The sequence below is a fragment of the Ictalurus punctatus genome, chromosome 2, assembly GCF_001660625.3.
Source record: "Ictalurus punctatus breed USDA103 chromosome 2, Coco_2.0, whole genome shotgun sequence".
Lineage (NCBI taxonomy): Eukaryota > Metazoa > Chordata > Actinopteri > Siluriformes > Ictaluridae > Ictalurus > Ictalurus punctatus.
The window spans coordinates 32677584-32690559 of NC_030417.2; the positions used below are offsets into that span (position 1 = coordinate 32677584).

At 47.5% G+C, this 12976-nt stretch overlaps 3 non-coding genes across 3 annotated transcripts; all 3 read left to right on the forward strand.

Annotated features, from left to right (window-relative positions):
* The first annotated feature begins 387 nt into the window (after positions 1-387).
* trnac-gca (transfer RNA cysteine (anticodon GCA)) lies at positions 388-459 on the forward strand. The gene has a single exon. It is a non-coding gene; the product is annotated as a tRNA-Cys (tRNA).
* Positions 460-6336: 5877 nt separating this feature from the next.
* On the forward strand, positions 6337-6408 carry trnac-gca (transfer RNA cysteine (anticodon GCA)). Its single transcript has one exon. It is a non-coding gene; the product is annotated as a tRNA-Cys (tRNA).
* A 2505-nt stretch (positions 6409-8913) lies between these two features.
* On the forward strand, positions 8914-8985 carry trnac-gca (transfer RNA cysteine (anticodon GCA)). Its single transcript has one exon. It is a non-coding gene; the product is annotated as a tRNA-Cys (tRNA).
* The last annotated feature ends 3991 nt before the right edge of the window (positions 8986-12976 follow it).

Sequence of the window (12976 nt, forward strand, 5' to 3'; positions counted from 1 at the left end):
TGCGTCCATGGATTCATGCTGTTGGCGCCAATTCTGACACAAGCATCTGTGTGCCATTAGAAGAACCCAAAATTCATCGGTCATCAAAAACACCGCGTTCGTTCCCCTGTTCGGCTGAGCAGTGTTGATGAGCTTGTGCCCACAGCATCCGCGGCTTCTTGTTCTTGGCCGACAGAAGTAGGAAGTATGTTTTTTGGGGGCATTGCTGTGCGGTAGGGCACTTTAATGCAGAACAAGAGATTGGGGTTAAAATCTGTTTTCCCCCTGTCTGGCTCTTGTCTGTATTGAGGTACCCTTAGCTGTGACATGATTATAACTGGCTATGATTGCGTTACAAAGGTCCATCCTATACAAAGCAGCAGTGATGCTGTGCAGTTTAGTTAATGTGGGGGTATAGCTCAGCGGTAGAGCATTTGACTGCAGATCAAGAGGTCCCTAGTTCAAATCTGGGTGCCCCCTGTCTGGCTTTCTTCACTCTCCCTTTAATTGATTTATACTCTAGACCAGGAATATGCAGATTGAAATGACCAATAGCATGATGGATGTCAAACAATTCAGTATTGTATTCAGATCCTGAGATTGAGAACGGCAAGGGAGAGCAAAGAACCTGTTTCCATTTTCACGAAAACAGTTTGAGATGACTGTTCTTAGAGACGTGGTGCATTATAGTTAGGAAGTAGTCAGTAGTTGATGGGGTGAATTGTGGCACATAGTCTGCAACAATCCTCAAATAGCCTGTGGCTTTCAATTGATGGTCGACTGGAATTAACATGCCCACAGTGTAACAACAAAATATTCCCCACGCCGTTCCACCCCCTCCACCGGCTTGGACTGTTGACACAAGGCAGGATGCGTCCATGGATTCATGCTGTTGGCGCCAATTCTGACACAAGCATCTGTGTGCCATTAGAAGAACCCGAAATTCATCGGTCATCAAAAACACCGCGTTCGTTCCCCTGTTCGGCTGAGCAGTGTTGATGAGCCTGTGCCCACAGCATCCGCGGCTTCTTGTTCTTGGCTGACAGAAGTAGGAAGTATGTTTTCAGTGGTAGAGCATTTGACTGCAGATCAAGAGGTCCCTAGTTCAAATCTGGGTGCCCCCTGTCTGGCTTTCTTCACTCTCCCTTTAAGTGATTTATACTCTAGACCAGGAATATGCAGATTGAAATGACCAACAGCATGATGGATGTCAAACAATTCAGTATTGTATTCAGATCCTGAGATTGAGAACAGCAAGGTAGAGCAAAGAACCCGTTTCCATTTTCATGAAAACAGTTTGAGATGACTGTTCTTAGAGACGTGGTGCATTATAGTTAGGAAGTAGTCAGTAGTTGATGGGGTGAATTGTGGCACATAGTCTGCAACAATCCTCAAATAGCCTGTGGCTTTCAATTGATGGTCGACTGGAATTAACATGCCCACAGTGTAACAAGAAAACATTCCCCACGCCGTTACACCCACTCCACCGGCTTGGACTGTTGACACAAGGCAGGATGCGTCCATGGATTCATGCTGTTGGCGCCAATTCTGACACAAGCATCTGTGTGCCATTAGAAGAACCCGAAATTCATCGGTCATCAAAAACACCGCGTTCGTTCCCCTGTTCGGCTGAGCAGTGTTGATGAGCCTGTGCCCACTGCATCCGCGGCTTCTTGTAGGTAGGGCACTTTAATGCAGAACAAGAGATTGGGGTTAAAATCTGTTTTCCCCCTGTCTAGTCTGCAACAATCCTCAAATAGCCTGTGGCTTTCAATTGATGGTCGACTGGAATTAACATGCCCACAGTGTAACAACAAAATATTCCCCACGCCGTTCCACCCCCTCCACCGGCTTGGACTGTTGACACAAGGCAGGATGCGTCCATGGATTCATGCTGTTGGCGCCAATTCTGACACAAGCATCTGTGTGCCATTAGAAGAACCCGAAATTCATCGGTCATCAAAAACACCGCGTTCGTTCCCCTGTTCGGCTGAGCAGTGTTGATGAGCCTGTGCCCACAGCATCCGCGGCTTCTTGTTCTTGGCTGACAGAAGTAGGAAGTATGTTTTCAGTGGTAGAGCATTTGACTGCAGATCAAGAGGTGCCTAGTTCAAATCTGGGTGCCCCCTGTCTGGCTTTCTTCACTCTCCCTTTAAGTGGTTTATACTCTAGACCAGGAATATGCAGATTGAAATGACCAATAGCATGATGGATGTCAAACAATTCAGTATTGTATTCAGATCCTGAGATTGAGAATAGCAAGGTAGAGCAAAGAACCCGTTTCCATTTTCATGAAAACAGTTTGAGATGACTGTTCTTAGAGACGTGGTGCATTATAGTTAGGAAGTAGTCAGTAGTTGATGGGGTGAATTGTGGCACATAGTCTGCAACAGTCCTCAAATAGCCTGTGGCTTTCAATTGATGGTCGACTGGAATTAACATGCCCACAGTGTAACAAGAAAACATTCCCCACGCCGTTACACCCACTCCACCGGCTTGGACTGTTGACACAAGGCAGGATGCGTCCATGGATTCATGCTGTTGGCGCCAATTCTGACACAAGCATCTGTGTGCCATTAGAAGAACCCGAAATTCATCGGTCATCAAAAACACCGCGTTCGTTCCCTGTTTGGCTGAGCAGTGTTGATGAGCTTGTGCCCACTGCATCCGCGGCTTCTTGTAGGTAGGGCACTTTAATGCAGAACAAGAGATTGGGGTTAAAATCTGTTTTCCCCCTGTCTAGTCAGCAACAATCCTCAAATAGCCTGTGGCTTTCAAGTGATGGTCGACTGGAATTAACATGCCCACAGTGTAACAACAAAATATCCCCCACGCCGTTACACCCCCTCCACCGGCTTGGACTGTTGACACAAGGCAGGATACGTCCATGGATTCATGCTGTTGGCGCCAATTCTGACACAAGCATCTGTGTGCCATTAGAAGATCCCGAAATTCATCGGTCATCAAAAACACCGCGTTCGTTCCCCTGTTCGGCTGAGTAGTGTTGATGAGCCTGTGCCCACTGCATCCGCGGCTTCTTGTTCTTGGCTGACAGAAGTAGGAAGTATGTTTTCAGTGGTAGAGCATTTGACTGCAGATCAAGAGGTCCCTAGTTCAAATCTGGATGCCCCCTGTCTGGCTTTCTACACTCTCCCTTTAAGTGGTTTATACTCTAGACCAGGAATATGCATATTGAAATGACCAATAGCATGATGGATGTCAAACAATTCAGTATTGTATTCAGATCCTGAGATTGAGAACGGCAAGGGAGAGCAAAGAACCTGTTTCCATTTTCATGAAAACAGTTTGAGATGACTGTTCTTAGAGACGTGGTGCATTATAGTTAGGACGTAGTCAGTAGTTGATGGGGTGAATTGTGGCACATAGTCTGCAACAGTCCTCAAATAGCCTGTGGCTTTCAATTGATGGTCGACTGGAATTAACATGCCCACAGTGTAACAAGAAAACATTCCCCACGCCGTTACACCCACTCCACCGGCTTGGACTGTTGACACAAGGCAGGATGCGTCCATGGATTCATGCTGTTGGCGCCAATTCTGACACAAGCATCTGTGTGCCATTAGAAGAACCCGAAATTCATCGGTCATCAAAAACACCGCGTTCGTTCCCCTGTTTGGCTGAGCAGTGCTGATGAGCTTGTGCCCACTGCATCCGCGGCTTCTTGTAGGTAGGGCACTTTAATGCACAACAAGAGATTGGGGTTAAAATCTGTTTTCCCCCTGTCTAGTCAGCAACAATCCTCAAATAGCCTGTGGCTTTCAAGTGATGGTCGACTGGAATTAACATGCCCACAGTGTAACAACAAAATATCCCCCACGCCGTTACACCCCCTCCACCGGCTTGGACTGTTGACACAAGGCAGGATACGTCCATGGATTCATGCTGTTGGCGCCAATTCTGACACAAGCATCTGTGTGCCATTAGAAGAACCCGAAATTCATCGGTCATCAAAAACACCGCGTTCGTTCCCCTGTTCGGCTGAGTAGTGTTGATGAGCCTGTGCCCACAGCATCCGCGGCTTCTTGTTCTTGGCTGACGGAAGTACGAAGTATGTTTTCAGTGGTAGAGCATTTGACTGCAGATCAAGAGGTCCCTAGTTCAAATCTGGATGCCCCCTGTCTGGCTTTCTTCACTCTCCCTTTAAGTGGTTTATACTCTAGACCAGGAATATGCAGATTGAAATGACCAATAGCATGATGGATGTCAAACAATTCAGTATTGTATTCAGATCCTGAGATTGAGAACGGCAAGGGAGAGCAAAGAACCCGTTTCCATTTTCATGAAAACAGTTTGAGATGACTGTTCTTAGAGACGTGGTGCATTATAGTTTGGAAGTAGTAGTTGATGGGGTGAATTGTGGCACATAGTCTGCAACAATCCTCAAATAGCCTGTGGCTTTCAAGTGATGGTCGACTGGAATTAACATGCCCACAGTGTAACAAGAAAACATTCCCCACGCCGTTACACCCACTCCACCGGCTTGGACTGTTGACACAAGGCAGGATGCGTCCATGGATTCATGCTGTTGGCGCCAATTCTGAAACAAGCATCTGTGTGCCATTAGAAGAACCCGAAATTCATCGGTCATCAAAAACACCGCGTTCGTTCCCCTGTTTGGCTGAGCAGTGTTGATGAGCTTGTGCCCACTGCATCCGCGGCTTCTTGTAGGTAGGGCACTTTAATGCAGAACAAGAGATTGGGGTTAAAATCTGTTTTCCCCCTGTCTAGTCAGCAACTATCCTCAAATAGCCTGTGGCTTTCAAGTGATGGTCGACTGGAATTAACATGCCCACAGTGTAACAAGAAAACATTCCCCACGCCGTTACACCGACTCCACCGGCTTGGACTGTTGACACAAGGCAGGATGCGTCCATGGATTCATGCTGTTGGCGCCAATTCTGACACAAGCATCTGTGTGCCATTAGAAGAACCCGAAATTCATCGGTCATCAAAAACACCGCGTTCGTTCCCCTGTTTGGCTGAGCAGTGTTGATGAGCTTGTGCCCACTGCATCCGCGGCTTCTTGTAGGTAGGGCACTTTAATGCAGAACAAGAGATTGGGGTTAAAATCTGTTTTCCCCCTGTCTAGTCAGCAACAATCCTCAAATAGCCTGTGGCTTTCAAGTGATGGTCGACTGGAATTAACATGCCCACAGTGTAACAACAAAATATTCCCCACGCCGTTACACCCCCTCCACCGGTTTGGACTGTTGACACAAGGCAGGATACGTCCATGGATTCATGCTGTTGGCGCCAATTCTGACACAAGCATCTGTGTGCCATTAGAAGAACCCGAAATTCATCGGTCATCAAAAACACCGCGTTCGTTCCCCTGTTCGGCTGAGTAGTGTTGATGAGCCTGTGCCCACAGCATCCGCGGCTTCTTGTAGGTAGGGCACTTTAATGCAGAACAAGAGATTGGGGTTAAAATCTGTTTTCCCCCTGTCTAGTCAGCAACAATCCTCAAATAGCCTGTGGCTTTCAAGTGATGGTCGACTGGAATTAACATGCCCACAGTGTAACAACAAAACATTCCCCACGCCGTTACACCCCCTCCACCGGCTTGGACTGTTGATACAAGGCAGGATGCGTCCATGGATTCATGCTGTTGGCGCCAATTCTGACACAAGCATCTGTGTGCCATTAGAAGAACCCGAAATTCATCGGTCATCAAAAACACCGCCTTCGTTCCCCTGTTCGGCTGAGCAGTGTTGATGAGCCTGTGCCCACTGCATCCGCGGCTTCTTGTAGGTAGGGCACTTTAATGCAGAACAAGAGATTGGGGTTAAAATCTGTTTTCCCCCTGTCTAGTCAGCAACAATCCTCAAATAGCCTGTGTCTTTCAAGTGATGGTCGACTGGAATTAACATGCCCACAGTGTAACAACAAAATAGTCCCCACACCGTTACACCCCCTCCACCGGCTTGGACTGTTGACACAAGGCAGGATGCGTCCATGGATTCATGCTGTTGGCGCCAATTCTGACACAAGCATCTGTGTGCCATTAGAAGAACCCAAAATTCATCGGTCATCAAAAACACCGCGTTCGTTCCCCTGTTCGGCTGAGCAGTGTTGATGAGCTTGTGCCCACAGCATCCGCGGCTTCTTGTTCTTGGCCGACAGAAGTAGGAAGTATGTTTTTTGGGGGCATTGCTGTGCGGTAGGGCACTTTAATGCAGAACAAGATATTGGGGTTAAAATCTGTTTTCCCCCTGTCTGGCTCTTGTCTGTATTGAGGTACTCTTAGCTGTGACATGATTATAACTGGCTTTGATTGCATTACAAAGGACCATCCTATACAAAGCAAGCAGTGATGCTGCGCAGTGGAGTTAACGTGGGGGTATAGCTCAGTGGTAGAGCATTTGACTGCAGATCAAGTGGTCCCTAGTTCAAATCTGGGTGCCCCCTGTCTGGCTTTCTTCACTCTCCTTTTAAGTGATTTATACTCTAGACCAGGAATATGCAGATTGAAATGACCAATAGCATGATGGATGTCAAACAATTCAGTATTGTATTCAGATCCTGCGATTGAGAACGGCAAGGGAGAGCAAAGAACCCGTTTCCATTTTCATGAAAACAGTTTGAGATGACTGTTCATAGAGACGTGGTGCATTATAGTTAGGAAGTAGTCAGTAGTGGATGGGGTGAATTGTGGCACATAGTCTGCAAGAATCCTCAAATAGCCTGTGGCATTCAAGTGATGGTCGACTGGAATTAACATGCCCACAGTGTAACAAGAAAACATTCCCCACGCCGTTACACCCCCTCCACTGGCTTGGACTGTTGACACAAGGCAGGATGCGTCCATGGATTCATGCTGTTGGCGCCAATTCTGACACAAGCATCTGTGTGCCATTAGAAGAACCCGAAATTCATCGGTCATCAAAAACACCGCGTTCGTTCCCCAGTTCGGCTGAGCAGTGTTGATGAGCCTGTGCCCACAGCATCCGCGGCTTCTTGTTCTTGGCTGACAGAAGTAGGAAGTATGTTTTCAGTGGTAGAGCATTTGACTGCAGATCAAGAGGTGCCTAGTTCAAATCTGGGTGCCCCCTGTCTGGCTTTCTTCACTCTCCCTTTAAGTGGTTTATACTCTAGACCAGGAATATGCAGATTGAAATGACCAATAGCATGATGGATGTCAAACAATTCAGTATTGTATTCAGATCCTGAGATTGAGAACGGCAAGGGAGAGCAAAGAACCTGTTTCCATTTTCACGAAAACAGTTTGAGATGACTGTTCTTAGAGACGTGGTGCATTATAGTTAGGACGTAGTCAGTAGTTGATGGGGTGAATTGTGGCACATAGTCTGCAACAATCCTCAAATAGCCTGTGGCTTTCAATTGATGGTCGACTGGAATTAACATGCCCACAGTGTAACAAGAAAACATTCCCCACGCCGTTACACCCACTCCACCGGCTTGGACTGTTGACACAAGGCAGGATGCGTCCATGGATTCATGCTGTTGGCGCCAATTCTGACACAAGCATCTGTGTGCCATTAGAAGAACCCGAAATTCATCGGTCATCAAAAACACCGCGTTCGTTCCCCTGTTTGGCTGAGCAGTGTTGATGAGCTTGTGCCCACTGCATCCGCGGCTTCTTGTAGGTAGGGCACTTTAATGCAGAACAAGAGATTGGGGTTAAAATCTGTTTTCCCCCTGTCTAGTCAGCAACAATCCTCAAATAGCCTGTGGCTTTCAAGTGATGGTCGACTGGAATTAACATGCCCACAGTGTAACAACAAAATATTCCCCACGCCGTTACACCCCCTCCACCGGTTTGGACTGTTGACACAAGGCAGGATACGTCCATGGATTCATGCTGTTGGCGCCAATTCTGACACAAGCATCTGTGTGCCATTAGAAGAACCCGAAATTCATCGGTCATCAAAAACACCGCGTTCGTTCCCCTGTTCGGCTGAGTAGTGTTGATGAGCCTGTGCCCACAGCATCCGCGGCTTCTTGTAGGTAGGGCACTTTAATGCAGAACAAGAGATTGGGGTTAAAATCTGTTTTCCCCCTGTCTAGTCAGCAACAATCCTCAAATAGCCTGTGGCTTTCAAGTGATGGTCGACTGGAATTAACATGCCCACAGTGTAACAACAAAACATTCCCCACGCCGTTACACCCCCTCCACCGGCTTGGACTGTTGATACAAGGCAGGATGCGTCCATGGATTCATGCTGTTGGCGCCAATTCTGACACAAGCATCTGTGTGCCATTAGAAGAACCCGAAATTCATCGGTCATCAAAAACAACGCCTTCGTTCCCCTGTTCGGCTGAGCAGTGTTGATGAGCCTGTGCCCACTGCATCCGCGGCTTCTTGTAGGTAGGGCACTTTAATGCAGAACAAGAGATTGGGGTTAAAATCTGTTTTCCCCCTGTCTAGTCAGCAACAATCCTCAAATAGCCTGTGTCTTTCAAGTGATGGTCGACTGGAATTAACATGCCCACAGTGTAACAACAAAATATTCCCCACGCCGTTACACCCCCTCCACCGGCTTGGACTGTTGACACAAGGCAGGATGCGTCCATGGATTCATGCTGTTGGCGCCAATTCTGACACAAGCATCTGTGTGCCATTAGAAGAACCCAAAATTCATCGGTCATCAAAAACACCGCGTTCGTTCCCCTGTTCGGCTGAGCAGTGTTGATGAGCCTGTGCCCACAGCATCCGCGGCTTCTTGTTCTTGGCCGACAGAAGTAGGAAGTATGTTTTTTGGGGGCATTGCTGTGCGGTAGGGCACTTTAATGCAGAACAAGATATTGGGGTTAAAATCTGTTTTCCCCCTTTCTGGCTCTTGTCTGTATTGAGGTACTCTTAGCTGTGACATGATTATAACTGGCTTTGATTGCACTACAAAGGACCATCCTATACAAAGCAGCAGTGATGCTGCGCAGTGGAGTTAACGTGGGGGTATAGCTCAGTGGTAGAGCATTTGACTGCAGATCAAGAGGTCCCTAGTTCAAATCTGGGTGCCCCCTGTCTGGCTTTCTTCACTCTCCCTTTAAGTGATTTATACTCTAGACCAGGAATATGCAGATTGAAATGACCAATAGCATGATGGATGTCAAACAATTCAGTATTGTATTCAGATCCTGCGTTTGAGAACGGCAAGGGAGAGCAAAGAACCCGTTTCCATTTTCATGAAAACAGTTTGAGATGACTGTTCTTAGAGACGTGGTGCATTATAGTTAGGAAGTAGTCAGTAGTTGATGGGGTGAATTGTGGCACATAGTGTGCAAGAATCCTCAAATAGCCTGTGGCATTCAAGTGATGGTCGACTGGAATTAACATGCCCACAGTGTAACAAGAAAACATTCCCCATGCCGTTACACCCCCTCCACCGGCTTGGACTGTTGACACAAGGCAGGATGCGTCCATGGATTCATGCTGTTGGCGCCAATTCTGACACAAGCATCTGTGTGCCATTATATTAGAAGAACCCGAAATTCATCGGTCATCAAAAACACCGCGTTCGTTCCCCTGTTCGGCTGAGCAGTGTTGATGAGCCTGTGCCCACTGCATCCGCGGCTTCTTGTAGGTAGGGCACTTTAATGCAGAACAAGAGATTGGGGTTAAAATCTGGGGTTAAAATCCATTAGAAGAACCCGAAATTCATCGGTCATCAAAAACACCGCGTTCGTTCCCCTGTTCGGCTGAGCAGTGTTGATGAGCATGTGCCCACTGCATCCGCGGCTTCTTGTAGGTAGGGCACTTTAATGCAGAACAAGAGATTGGGGTTAAAATCTGTTTTCCCCCTGTCTAGTCAGCAACAATCCTCAAATAGCCTGTGTCTTTCAAGTGATGGTCGACTGGAATTAACATGCCCACAGTGTAACAACAAAATATTCCCCACGCCGTTACACCCCCTCCACCGGCTTGGACTGTTGACACAAGGCAGGATGCGTCCATGGATTCATGCTGTTGGCGCCAATTCTGACACAAGCATCTGTGTGCCATTAGAAGAACCCAAAATTCATCGGTCATCAAAAACACCGCGTTCGTTCCCCTGTTCGGCTGAGCAGTGTTGATGAGCTTGTGCCCACTGCATCCGCGGCTTCTTGTAGGTAGGGCACTTTAATGCAGAACAAGAGATTGGGGTTAAAATCTGTTTTCCCCCTGTCTAGTCAGCAACAATCCTCAAATAGCCTGTGGCTTTCAAGTGATGGTCGACTGGAATTAACATGCCCACAGTGTAACAACAAAATATCCCCCACGCCGTTACACCCCCTCCACCGGCTTGGACTGTTGACACAAGGCAGGATACGTCCATGGATTCATGCTGTTGGCGCCAATTCTGACACAAGCATCTGTGTGCCATTAGAAGAACCCGAAATTCATCGGTCATCAAAAACACCGCGTTCGTTCCCCTGTTCGGCTGAGTAGTGTTGATGAGCCTGTGCCCACAGCATCCGCGGCTTCTTGTTCTTGGCTGACAGAAGTAGGAAGTATGTTTTCAGTGGTAGAGCATTTGACTGCAGATCAAGAGGTCCCTAGTTCAAATCTGGATGCCCCCTGTCTGGCTTTCTACACTCTCCCTTTAAGTGGTTTATACTCTAGACCAGGAATATGCAGATTGAAATGACCAATAGCATGATGGATGTCAAACAATTCAGTATTGTATTCAGATCCTGAGATTGAGAACGGCAAGGGAGAGCAAAGAACCCGTTTCCATTTTCATGAAAACAGTTTGAGATGACTGTTCTTAGAGACGTGGTGCATTATAGTTAGGAAGTAGTCAGTAGTTGATGGGGTGAATTGTGGCACATAGTCTGCAACAGTCCTCAAATAGCCTGTGGCTTTCAATTGATGGTCGACTGGAATTAACATGCCCACAGTGTAACAAGAAAACATTCCCCACGCCGTTACACCAACTCCACCGGCTTGGACTGTTGACACAAGGCAGGATGCGTCCATGGATTCATGCTGTTGGCGCCAATTCTGACACAAGCATCTGTGTGCCATTAGAAGAACCCGAAATTCATCGGTCATCAAAAACACCGCGTTCGTTCCCCTGTTCGGCTGAGCAGTGTTGATGAGCCTGTGCCCACTGCATCCGCGGCTTCTTGTAGGTAGGGCACTTTAATGCAGAACAAGAGATTGGGGTTAAAATCTGTTTTCCCCCTGTCTAGTCAGCAACAATCCTCAAATAGCCTGTGGCTTTCAAGTGATGGTCGACTGGAATTAACATGCCCACAGTGTAACAAGAAAACATTCCCCACGCCGTTACACCGACTCCACCGGCTTGGACTGTTGACACAAGGCAGGATGCGTCCATGGATTCATGCTGTTGGCGCCAATTCTGACACAAGCATCTGTGTGCTATTAGAAGAACCCGAAATTCATCGGTCATCAAAAACACCGCGTTCGTTCCCCTGTTCGGCTGAGCATTGTTGATGAGCCTGTGCCCACTGCATCCGCGGCTTCTTGTAGGTAGGGCACTTTAATGCAGAACAAGAGATTGGGGTTAAAATCTGTTTTCCCCCTGTCTAGTCAGCAACAATCCTCAAATAGCCTGTGGCTTTCAAGTGATGGTCGACTGGAATTAACATGCCCACAGTGTAACAACAAAATATCCCCCACGCCGTTACACCCCCTCCACCGGCTTGGACTGTTGACACAAGGCAGGATACGTCCATGGATTCATGCTGTTGGCGCCAATTCTGACACAAGCATCTGTGTGCCATTAGAAGAACCCGAAATTCATCGGTCATCAAAAACACCGCGTTCGTTCCCCTTTTCGGCTGAGTAGTGTTGATGAGCCTGTGCCCACAGCATCCGCGGCTTCTTGTTCTTGGCTGACAGAAGTAGGAAGTATGTTTTCAGTGGTAGAGCATTTGACTGCAGATCAAGAGGTCCCTAGTTCAAATCTGGATGCCCCCTGTCTGGCTTTCTTCACTCTCCCTTTAAGTGATTTATACTCTAGACCAGGAATATGCAGATTGAAATGACCAATAGCATGATGGATGTCAAACAGTTCAGTATTGTATTCAGATCCTGAGATTGAGAACGGCAAGGGAGAGCAAAGAACCCGTTTCCATTTTCATGAAAACAGTTTGAGATGACTGTTCTTAGAGACGTGGTGCATTATAGTTAGGAAGTAGTCAGTAGTTGATGGGGTGAATTGTGGCACATAGTCTGCAACTATCCTCAAATAGCCTGTGGCTTTCAATTGATGGTCGACTGGAATTAACATGCCCACAGTGTAACAACAAAACATTCCCCACGCCGTTACACCCCCTCCACCGGCTTGGACTGTTGATACAAGGCAGGATGCGTCCATGGATTCATGCTGTTGGCGCCAATTCTGACACAAGCATCTGTGTGCCATTAGAAGAACCCGAAATTCATCGGTCATCAAAAACACCGCGTTCGTTCCCCTGTTCGGCTGAGCAGTGTTGATGAGCCTGTGCCCACTGCATCCGCGGCTTCTTGTAGGTAGGGCACTTTAATGCAGAACAAGAGATTGGGGTTAAAATCTGTTTTCCCCCTGTCTAGTCAGCAACAATCCTCAAATAGCCTGTGGCTTTCAAGTGATGGTCGACTGGAATTAACATGCCCACAGTGTAACAACAAAACATTCCCCACGCCGTTACACCCCCTCCACCGGCTTGGACTGTTGATACAAGGCAGGATGCGTCCATGGATTCATGCTGTTGGCGCCAATTCTGACACAAGCATCTGTGTGCCATTAGAAGAACCCGAAATTCATCGGTCATCAAAAACACCGCGTTCGTTCCCCTGTTCGGCTGAGCAGTGTTGATGAGCCTGTGCCCACTGCATCCGCGGCTTCTTGTAGGTAGGGCACTTTAATGCAGAACAAGAGATTGGGGTTAAAATCTGTTTTCCCCCTGTCTAGTCAGCAACAATCCTCAAATAGCCTGTGTCTTTCAAGTGATGGTCGACTGGAATTAACATGCCCACAGTGTAACAACAAAATATTCCCCACGCCGTTACACCCCCTCCACCGGC